This window comes from Uloborus diversus, chromosome 7 (genome assembly GCF_026930045.1).
Source record: "Uloborus diversus isolate 005 chromosome 7, Udiv.v.3.1, whole genome shotgun sequence".
In the NCBI taxonomy this organism is placed as follows: Eukaryota; Metazoa; Arthropoda; class Arachnida; order Araneae; family Uloboridae; genus Uloborus; species Uloborus diversus.
The window spans coordinates 119,383,801-119,396,437 of NC_072737.1; positions in this window are offsets into that span (position 1 = coordinate 119,383,801).

The following is a 12,637-nucleotide window of genomic DNA, read 5'->3' on the forward strand; positions in this document are numbered from 1 at the left end:
TGTTCTCATTTGACCGTTTTTGGTGTCCGTGCCTTTTTCAAGTTGGACCAGAAGCCTTTGCAGCACCACCGCCCACCGTCCTCTGCTGGCGGCGCGGCTGCTCCGGTTTTGAGCTATCCGCTTCTCATGGTTGGAGGCGTCCATGTCCTACACACACGCACGTTCACACACACACACATACACGACTTCACACACATACACACACAAGACTTCACACATATACACTCACACATACCTACGTGCATACACACAGGTCTACGCACACACACAACTATGCACAAGTAACCGCCCAGGAGGAGAGGCAGACTTGGGGGGACAGGAGCCGTTTCTAGAAACAATAACTCCAATGAGTAGGGTCCTGTCTCAGTTCGTGATTGCGAAAAACATAATTTGAATTCAAAATTTCGGAATTCAAATTGATTTTTTTTTTTTTTTTGTGAACAATTTTAAAAAAAATTATTTTTTGTGTAGTCTTATAATTTTTTTTCTTGTCTATCCAATAAACAGACATGCTGCAAAGTTTTGAAATTTGATAGTGAGCAGAGTTATTATAGGGGCTCATGTGAACAATTGAAGACTTTTTTTTTTTTAATATCATAAAGTAAAGAAACTTAAACAAAAAATCTCAAAAAATTCCATGACATAAAGAAAATATTTAATAGGGACGTTTATGGGGAAGTTCGTCATTAGTTCATAGACTAGTATGCATCTAACCTTAGTAAATGGGATGATTTACGAAAATTCTTAATTCCAATTTCCATTATTTTGACCTAAATTACCCTTCATCTTCATTTCAAATTTTAGCGTTTACACACTTTTTTTTTTTAATTTTCTACAAACTACCTTCAGTTTCCACTAGTACAGCGCTGTACATATATAAACAAACCATGTCATGATTCACACCATGTGGTATATAAACCAATCTAATAAAATAATGTGGTGTATAAACCAAAATATAGTCCAAGTGGCGTATACCAGCTAAGAAAATGTATATCTGAAAAACATAGAGCAGATCAAATTCATCTAAAGTCAAACCCAGTGGCGAATTTACCATATGTCGCAAATGTAAAGGGGATCCGAATGGCGCACAAAAGTGCACATGATAAATGCACTATGTTTTACATAGTTTTGTTTTAGAGAGGGCCTCCAACTTTGTATTCTGACGGGCCCTAAATCTAAAACCGCAGCTGGTCAAACCATCTATTTTTTTCCCCAAAATCAGGGCCTGGTTAAGACATCAGGGAGCCGTGTGTAGTCAACTCTTACAATTTTAGCCATTGACGAAATCAGTTTGAAAAAAAAAAAAGCCGTTTGGGGCCACAGCCTAGTTGACCTATTCAGTAATCAGGCCCTGCCTGAAATTAAGTGAAAAATTAGGTATACCAATAATTACCAAAAATCGCAATCATGAAATCGAAACCTTTTGAAAAACCGCAATCAAAAAAACGAAAGCTTTTCATACACGAGTATAAACTTAAAACATTTCAATTTTCTTCATTTTAGTCCATTTATTTCCCCAAAAATGCAGTGAAGTTTTACTGATTTTCTTCAGACCATCTTACTGACCATATTCCTTGAATAGAGAGAGAAAAATTACCTTTTTTGCGACCTATATAAACGGAATTTAAAAAACTTTTATTTTCCAAATGTATTCATTTTCTGTTTTTTATATTCTGTTTTGTTCTCAATTCCAGCGCACGGCAGTCCAGTTCCTGCACTTGTTTGCAATTTTTATTTATTATTATTATTTTTTTTTTTTTTTTCAAAGATGTCCATTAAGAATGATGACGTACCCCTTCAGATGTTACAGAGCATCCACAAATTGTCCAAAACTTCTAAAAATCTCAATGGCGCAGTCTGCATCGTGTTTTTTCTCATTATCGACGGGATCCTGACTATTTACGCATTACAGTAAAACCTGTAAAGTTGACCACCTTTGTAAGTTGACCACCTGTCTATGTTGACCGCTTTTGTTAGGAACGGAATTAGTCCTATCTTATATAATGAAGGAAAACCTCTGTAACTTGACCACCTCTCTATCTTGACCACCTGTCTATCTTGACCACTAATGAACACCAAATTTGATTTGGATCATTGTAAAATACCCTTTGTAAGTTGACCACTTGATTTATTTTTTAAAATTTTATTTAGCAAATTATTATTTTATTATTATTTTTTTATAGCTTTCCAAGAATATTTTTGATGCCAGATCAGCATTTAACCAACTAAATGAAACAGCAGCATAACTAAACCTCCTTTTGAGTTTAACCACATGTAAAAACTACTAAGAACCCTTTTTTTCTCCAAACTTGTTTTTCTTTTGTTGCTTTATTTGAGACTGACTTTTGTACTCTATGTCCAATGAAAACATGTGTCAATAGAAAAACACAAAGTATTTTTTTCTAGTTGCAATATTTTGGCAACAATGGAATTGTGCTAAAGAGTAAAGTTACTTGCATTGCAGTATTTTTGGTGCAAGGGATTAAGAGATAGGACATTTTCATTTTCAACTGCCTTTTTGAACTATGAGAGTTCAAATTGTTGCTCTTTGTGTTATAGTTTTACATAAAATGGCTTCAAAAAGAAAGTTAGTTGAACTTGAGATTGATAAAAAGTATGAAATATTAAAATTAATTGAAAAGAGAGAAATCCAGAGAAAATTAGCTGGGAGACATATGGAATTTCCAAAACTGGTCTAATAAGTGCGCCAAACTTCAATAAGGAGTTATTTTGTTGAAAATTATATCATCATGGGGTTATAAATGTATATGAGAAAAAAATAAAGCGAAAAAATTGTTAATTTTTGATTAGCTATGAATTTTTAGGAACTATTAATATCAAATGAGTAACTTTTCATAAACAATAAGATTTTTTTTTTGATCAATTTACTGAAATTTTAAATTTGCGTGACACATTATACGTCATTCTGGGAAAATAATCTCTAAAAATATTTGAATAACATTTTAAATTATTGTTTCAAAGTAATACTAAACAATGAAAGTGAGTTTAACAGAAATAGTAAGTGTCAATTAGTCAAAAAATGAATACATGGTGCAAAAAATGACAAAAAAAAAATCATTACCCCCTTTATAAGTTGACCACCTGTCTAAGTTGACCACCAAATTACTGCACCGCAAGTGGTCAACTTACACAGGTTTCACTGTAATACAATGTCTAAAGACTTAGTGCAATTTTTTCTAGCCAAGCCACTATCTCTTATATCACTTTTTAAGTTAGAATTGAGGCCTTACCCCGAACCTAGACTAGTATATTCCTTATCACAGTAAAAAAACAAAATAGCATAAAATATATTTTTTGCATTCAGTTTTAGGAGCCCTGCGTTTTCAAAATATCCTGCTTCTTGTTTTTTAGAGACGGGACGTCAGTGTATATGTGTGTGTGTGTGTGTGTGTTTGTGTGTGTGTGTTTTTTTTTTTTTTTTTTTTGAGCAATCACGATGGCTTATTGTTCTCACTTGACTGCTTTTGACGTTCCTTTGATTTTTCCCACCACCACCCTCCGCACCATCACCGTCGACGGGCTCCTCACGATGCTGCACCTCTAGCGAAAGCCGTCTCCAGGTTGCATCCATGTCCTACACACACGCACATACATACACAACTACACACACACAAACACATACACCTACACAAACACATACACACACGCATACATACAGATACCCACACATACACACACAAAAACATCAACTACCCACACATTCATGCCTGCACACAGACACAAACACATATGCCTACACATACATACACATAACCCGTACACACAAACACATACCCCTACACACAAACACACACGCCTACATACACACACTCGTGATTGCGAAAAACATAATTTGAGTTCAAGATGTCAAAATTCAAATTAATTTTTCTTCTTTTTTTTGGGGGGGGGGGGGGAGCAATTAAAGGTATTTTTCAACACTCATTTGTGCGCAAGTGATTTTTTTTAAATAAAAATTTAAAATTAGGATAATTTTATAATTCTCAAGTAGTTTAGATTATTCTGGAGGCCAAATAATTAAGCATTCAACCTTCATTTCTCGCGACATATCATCATCGTGAGCACATGAGCCCTAAAAATTGGGGGCACAGGGCCGCAGTCCCATCTATAGAGTCCCTATATAAAGTGAGTTTGGAGCATTCGATTCTTTCCCTACTCTTCTGACGATGCTCATGAAAGCATTAATTAAAATTTTACCGATTTTTCTCCGTTTCTTGTTCATAATTATTATTTTAATTGTCATTATCTGATTTTTAAGAAAAAAAGACTCTGCGAATGACCTGCTTGATCTGTACAATCAAATCACAGAAAACACCAAAAATAAATTGACATAAAACGTAAAAAAAAATAATTTAATTAAATTATGCGATGTTTTCTCTTGTTTACGATTTTTTCAAGACTTTTTTTACGTTTGTGAAAAATACTAATTTAAAAAATATTATTAATGTGAAGAATTTCTACTTATACCATTTTTAACTGTGACCAAGTTAAGTGCTTGTTCTGTCTTTATCCACATCTTTGAAGTGAATAATTAGAATCTTTCAACTGAGGGATAAGTTGCCAAATATGGTAACCCTGCAATGTTTCCATTTCCTATTATTAGTCAGACTAGCCAAATCCATGTATTATTTGCCAATCTTGTGCAAAAATCTTACTTCAAGATTTGACTTGAGAAAAGCCTTGAACAGTCACGAAAAGCAAAGATAGTCAAAAATACAACAATAGTCGTTATCGACATGGAGTTGAGATGATACACTAAACATTGTATTGAGTTAAGGAAAGCCTTCGAACATGGAACTAAAAAACTCATAACTCGTTTTTTATTCTACTTAGAAATTTCGAACAGGTGCCATCTTCAGCAGAAAAATCAGAGCTTTCGATGGACATATAATGTTAATATGTGCAAGTATTTTTTCATCCCCATATTAGAGAATTTATACGAAAATTGTGTTTTATTGCCCCGCTAAGGGGGTTTTGCCCCCCATAATGGGACGAAAACTACCCTATGTGTTATTCTGATGCATAAGCTATATTATTGTAAAGTTTCATCAAAATCCATTCAGTAGTTTTTGCGTGAAAGAGTAACAAACATCCATACATCCATACAGACAAACTTTCACATATATAATAGTAGTAAGATTATGTACAAGATACAAGAAATATTGTTAACTGCTAAATTAACCATAGTAATTAAAAAATATCAATTAACACCATAACTCAACGTATTTACATCAAAATACGCAAATCACAGCGCAAACGCTAATAAACCTTCCAGAGCAATCACAGTTAGAAAACAAACTGACTCTCCACTTTCCAATGCCTCACAGCTATTTATAACTCTCGAAAGAGAGCTCTCAAACATTCCAGGTGATTCCTGAAGTTTTATTTCATTTTCTTTTTTATTTGTTCACATCCTTCCGAAATGGAAGGCCCATATACTTCATTCAGAAAAGAGAGTTGGAGCAAAGACTGGCAGATAACATAAATAGGAATCCCAAGAGGTTTTTTGCATACGCTAATTCGGGGAAAGTTCGAAATAGTCATATTGGGCCACTAGTTGATGAGCACGGAATTTTAATTCAGGACGATAGTGATATTGCTAATGTTCTTATTAACTTTTTTTCGAGTGTTTTTTATCGATAACTGTATCTCAACAGTTGACACCAACAAGACACAAGCTATAGTACAGCTTGAGGACTTTGTATTTTCCAGGGATGACGTTTTACTTCATTTGAAAAAAATTAAAGAGACTAAGGCTCCGGGGCCAGATAATATTTATCCGAAAATTTTAGTTCAATGTGCAGAGGAATTAGCAGATGTAATCGCAAACATTTTCAATGCTTCTTATAATTCGGGTACAGTGCCTGAGGACTGGAAGCTGGCTAACATTACACCGCTCTTCAAGAAAGGGTCTAAAGGGAGTGCGGGAAATTATAGACCTGTGAGTCTAACTTCTTTGGTTTGCAAAATTTTTGAAACATTGATGAAAATTAAGATAGTAAATTTTCTAGAGACTAATAATCTATTGACTAGTTTTCAGTACGGTTTTAGGAAAGGTAAATCTTGTGCAACTAATTTATTACATTTCTATGACAAAGTTACCATGGCTTTGGACAATAAGAAGCCTGTAGATGTTGTTTACATTGATTTTCAAAAAGCTTTCGATAAGGTACCGCATGTTGCTCTACTTAGCAAATTAGCTGATATAGGAATAGGAGGAAAAACTTTCATTTGGGTAAAAAACTGGCTGACTGGAAGGAAACAAAGAGTAGTTGTAAGGGGAAATTATTCTAATTGGAGTAAGGTCTTAAGCGGGGTTCCTCAAGGATCAGTGTTAGGGCCTGTTTTGTTCATTGTCTTTATGAAGGATATTCACAAAAATATTTCTGGGAACATGAATTGTTTTGCTGATGATGTCAAAGTTATGGTGACTGCAGAAAATGAAGAACAAGCAAATCAGCTGCAAGAGGATCTAGATCATATTACGGAGTGGGCTGATAAATGGGGTATGGCTGTTAATGTTGGGAAATGTCAAGTGCTACATTTAGGGCATGGAAATAAGTCTACAAGTTATTATTTGCAAGGTTCAGTCATTAGTCAGGCAGACAAAGTTACTGATCTGGGAGTCCTAATAAGTCAGGATTTAAAGTTTAGCCAACAGTGCAACATTGCTAGCAACAAAGCCAATAAGATGCTTGGGTTTATCAATAGATCTATTTCAAATAAATCTAAAGAAGTTCTTCTGCCCTTATATAGAAGTTTGGTAAGACCCCATTTGGAGTATGCTGTTCAGTTTTGGTCTCCTTATCTTAAGAAAGACATTAATGTATTGGAAAGGGTTCAAAGGAGGGCTACAGGGCTAATAAGTGGACTTTCCCACTTAGATTATGATTCCAGGCTTAGAAGGCTAAAAATGTACAGTCTTGAGCAAAGAAGAGACCGAGGGGACATGATTCAGCTGTTTAAATTTATTAAAACGAAAGATGTTACAGGGCTAAAGTTTAGCACTGAAAACAGGACAAGGGGTCATTGTTTTAAAGCTATTTAAATCTCAGGCTAACATGGATATTAGGAAAAATTATTATTTTAGCAGGGTAGTGGAACCTTGGAACAGCTTACCAGAAGAGGTGGTAATGAGCAAAGGAGTAGACAGTTTTAAGAGGGCCATTGATCTTCACTGGGGATTGTAAATTGACTAGGACCAGTCTAGCTGGGCCCAGAGCCTGTTGCTGGTCGTCACTTTTGTATTGTATTTGTATTCGAATGTAAGGGGGTTGTATATTCATTAGAAGAATCTATTTACAGGTTACTTTACTAAGATAATTTTAGGTGAAAAATAATGGCATTAATGCCAAATTTAGCAAGATTACAACAAATTAATCATAAAAATAATTACTATTTACAGAATTTGTAACAATATGTACTACACACCAGTAGGATTAATGTATGTCCAATTGCTTCTTTACTTTGCCTTGTTGTTGTTGAAGATGTATCTTTAATAAGGAGGGACTTCAAGTAGGGGTGCAAGTCTAAAATTTATAATGTACTTAACTTTTATCAGATAATTTGATATCTCAGAATATTTTTATTTTTTTATTTTTACGGCAGCTAAAACCAAGAAACCTCATGAAATTGTACCTTGAAGTGAATTTGGAACAAGAGCTTCATCATAACCAATTTGTTATCAGTAGAAGACAGAGCATGGAATTTTAAAAAATACAATACAACCTTGATACCTCAAATCTCTTGGGACAGGGAAAAAAATTCGAGATATCGAGCTATCAAGGTTTTAAAAAAATTGCCACTAGTAACTCTCACAATCACACACACGTACACTATATGCATTTATATATGTACTAAGGGACAGCTTCGAATTACAATCAATGAAGTAGTCTTCAATATTTTACTAGATTTGAAATTTTATAATTGTTGAAAGTTCACAGGATGCGATTTTGAGATGAACAACTTCAACTTGGTTTTTTCACCTAAAAATTTAAAAATTCCAATTTTATCTTCAACCAGTAACCAGCACATTTAAAAAGTTCTCAGCAGTCATTCTGTAGGAGTTAAAAAAGCAGAATAGCGAAAATGAGGAACACATTTTCCGTTTTTGCTTGAAAACTGACGGACGAAAAATCGACCCCCTTTCCTCAAAGTGGACAACATGTTCGAGAGAAATGCACAAAGATTTTAAACTTTGGGGAAAACACAGCACTCCCCCTATTATCTAGCCCCAATTCCCTATTCACAAAATATCCAAGACAAGGGGTAAAATACGTTAAACAATTGTCCCTGGAACTGGTTTTACTACAAAAATAGCCAAAGGAAAACAACAATCGAAACTTGCTTCTGTGCAAAAATTTCGACATATCAATGGTTTCAAAAAAAAAAATTCGAGACAACTATGGAAAATACATGAAGAAAATGCTGGGGAAATTTTTTTTTCAAGACATCAAGGGTTTTGAGATAGGGAGGTTTAGGATATCAAGGTTTGACTGTAGTTAAATAATTAGTATACAATTCCAAGTACATATGCAACTTATAAAAAGTAACCTACAACTTAAGTTATGAATTTAAATCTTTGTTTTGGCACCTTTTTACAATATACAGTTGGCTCTCTATTTAACGACTTTCAAGGGACCACAAAAAATCATCCTTAAGTAGAATATTTGAACACTATAGTGGACCATCTGGGACAGTGAAAAGTCGTCTTGAAATACAGAAAGTCGTTAAATAAAGCGTCATTAAACAGAGAGCCTACTGTGCGCTATTTTTTTTAAAATCCATACAGTGAAACCTGTGTGTAACAATACTGCCTATAACAATAAACCTGTTTATAACGATATTTTTCTTGGTCCCAGCAAAATGCCAGTATAAATAATCAAAATGTCTATTACGATAACCTGTCTATAACAAAATTTTTTTAGGACTCTACAGTATCTTTGTAGACAGGTTTTACTGTAGTAGGGAATAGATTGATCAAGGTTTTTTAGGAACACTTTTCTAACTCCTTTTTTAGCCTCCCCACTACCGTAGCTTACATTCAATATTTATCATCGTCTAAAATGTGTATGATGAATTAATTACCAACTGCTCTATTTTTTTTGTAATAACAAAGACAAAAGAAGTTTGATAGAATATTGGAAATATTTTGATGGAATATGATAGAGATAAATAGTACTTTATATTTTAACGTGAAAAATTGTTTATATATATATATATATATATATAAACAATTTTTCACATACATGCTTTCATTATATATATATATATATATATATATATTTACTTGATTTTTTTTTATAATTTATCCAAAAATTCTCAACAAAAATATTTGTGAAAGCTGATTATTATTCGATTATTCAGGGAAATTATTCCATTAAGCAAGGATCTTAAACATTGCGGCTATGGGGAAATATTCGGTTCCAGAAGGTTTTATTCGTTTAAGAGGGGTATTTGTTCACCTGTTACCTGATTAAGCGGGGTTGACAGTACGTATATATTTAAATTTTCCCAACAACGTGTTTTGATGGAAAGTTTAATCTTTCAAAATAAAATTTTACCAGTAGCTTTTATTTACATGCTTTCATATTTTTTTTAAAAAGTAAAATATTTTTTAAAAAGTTGATTGCATGGATATGAAACAGCAATAAAATTTGAAATTTTAAGTGCCAAAGGTACTCAACTTGAAAGCCGATTATATTAACGGTACTTTTGTCGTGATACAAAATACACCTGTAAAACACAGTTTAGGAATAGTATGTTATGTACAACTCCACCCCCCTCTAGTACAAAACTGTCATTCCCATCACTGTGCCCAGTAAAAGTGGAGATGGATTTCAGAGGTTTAAGTGGCAGGATGGATTTTAGAAAAAATAAAAATAGCAGCATTCATGGATAATTTTTTGATAAGTGGTGTTGGAGGGGAAGGGGGAATCATCCTGTGCCTGCTCATACTTTTAGAACTGCATCTACAATTATGAAACTTTTAAATTCAGGGCGTATATCTAAGGACTAGTACCATAGAGCATTTTTGAAGAATCTTTTGGTCAAACTTTTGCAGACAAATTCAATGTAAGTAACTTGGTCAAACCTTAACTTGAAAACAAAATAAAAATTGAGCTCAACAGATCAAATATTTTATTGACAGCAGACATGCATACAGTGAATTCTTTTTGAAAATTCAACCAATTTTACAAATGTAACAGTAACATTGGTATTTAATTCACAACATATCGTATTACAGCACGGCTATGGCCAAAAGACATCTAACATAGATAAAACTAGTTAACATTTCACTAAATATGGCACTTATGCACTTTAAAACACAACAGTATCATTAAGATTAATCATTAACATTAATTGGAAGGTTTTAACTTGATTCTATCTGAAGAATGTTTCCCAAGTATTACATGTTTTTTTTAAATTAAATTGCTATTAGTTCCTGGGAAAATGTCTTAGCTGTTTTGGTTTTTCACTATTTGAATGCAAAAGGCCAATATAAGGGTAACGGAACCAGTAACAGACATGCTTAAAACGTCGCTCTCAGGTTAACTCAATTTTCTGAGTCTTTTGATGTATTTAAACTTAAACTATTTTCTTCTCATTCAACTACATCTCATCTAATGCAACATTCACACTGCGTTCGCACATCCATCACTGACGTATGCTTTTCTACCTAAAACCAGTTTTCGGCCGGCCTTGCCATGACAGCAAGCCGTATTGTACGGGACGAGAAGCCAGATATCTGACGGCTCTGACGTCCGTAGAGTTGAGCGTCGCATTTCATTGGTCTCCATGAGATGTGCGCACTCTCTCTATTGGGTGACAAACTGACAAGTGCCTTTTTTACGTTCGCAAAGTATGAATGCTTCTCCCTTTTCGGAAATGTTACTCTGTCCGCTTTACATTGCGAACGTGATGTAAGGACGCTGTTTGAATTATGCTTAAGGTTTGGCTGCTTCTGGATACTCTGAATTAGTTAAATCTATTTTTATTTGCTCAATTTCGAAAAAAGGTCCAAACCCCAGTAACAGACACCGACAATTCTGCTGATATCCAGTAACAGATAGGATGAGTAATGAACAGAATCCCCCTTATATCTTCAAAAGTGTGCAAAAGTTCTTTATTTTTGGATCGAAAACCATATTAAATTGAAATGAACACGAAACACCGGCTGACCTTGTGGTGCCTGTTCATAATCTTCCACCACTGCCTTGTAAATACCAACTGGCTCATTAAATTCACTTTAATAACACTAGATGGTTGCACCATATTCATGGGTTGCAGCAACATTAGTTTTATCCGCCTAAAATTCTTAATATTTAAAGCCAAACTTATGGCTGTCTGTTACTGGTGCCTTTACTCTACCTTTAGCACATGAATACTTTAAATAAAGTATGCATGTATTAAAATAGTTTGATTTTTATATGTTGGGCTGTGTTAAAATTCTGAGGATTCACATTAGGTGAAAAACATATAGGTGGTGCAACTGAAAGATTGAGAGAACATTAATTATAAATAGAAGTAAAATAATTGGATTGAAAAAAAAAAAATCTCATGAATTAAATAGTTGCAAATGACCTCACTTTCTCAAAAACAGACAATCAAATTTATTGGGAAATCTATTTCATCAAAGCAAATTTTATTTTTTTAACATGAATAGCTTGGGATCAATCCACAAATGGAAGTTAGTTTGAGATCATTTCAAAACAAACTCATATACTTTTTAAAGATAGTGACAATGCATTACGTAATGATTTGTAGATCCCATGAACTATATAAACCTTGAAATCTCTTATGAAATAAGTACTTTAAAAATCTAGAAGAGGATTTCTAACCTTTTTGGTTTTACTAAAAATGCTGCAAAATGATTCATATTTTTTTAAACAAATACAAGAAATGATTTGAAATTAATTTCAAATGCACAAAAAATAAAGTGAAATAGTTTTTTAATACATTAAATTAACATTTAATTCCCAAATCTGCAAAAATTTCCACAGATACAAACAATATACATTTAATATCGAAAATGTTTTAAAACCTAAAATGACATTTGTATGGGTCATTAAATATTAAAATAAGATTTGATTTCAACATTATTAATGTTTCTACTGGCATTACCGATTTAATATAAAAAATTTAAAAAAAGAGCTGCCAAATTATTGAAAAATATATTTAAACCAAATATAACCTTTCTTTTTCAGAAAATTATGAATCTTAAGTACATGTAATAAAACTACATTTTAAAATGGTTTATTTTTCAGGAATTATATTTTAAATTCAAATAACAAATAAACACACAGAACAGAAAATTAAGAGAAATGAATGAACAGATATTTCACATAGTTTTTATTATCAACATTAACAAAAAAAGGGGGGGGGGAGGGGAATTAAGGACATTAATATGGTAAGTACAATTCATATATTGTTTTCTCTATTCATTAATACCTTTTTTAAATCTCTCTGAATGGGCTTATTAAAACTCTTTACAGATGTTTGATCTTACATGCGAGCATCTAAATATACTTTTAACAATGATATTTATTAGCTGCGAAAATAATGCATCATGATTGTGCAATAAATTTGAAAAATTTACAAACATGACTGAACACCAAAG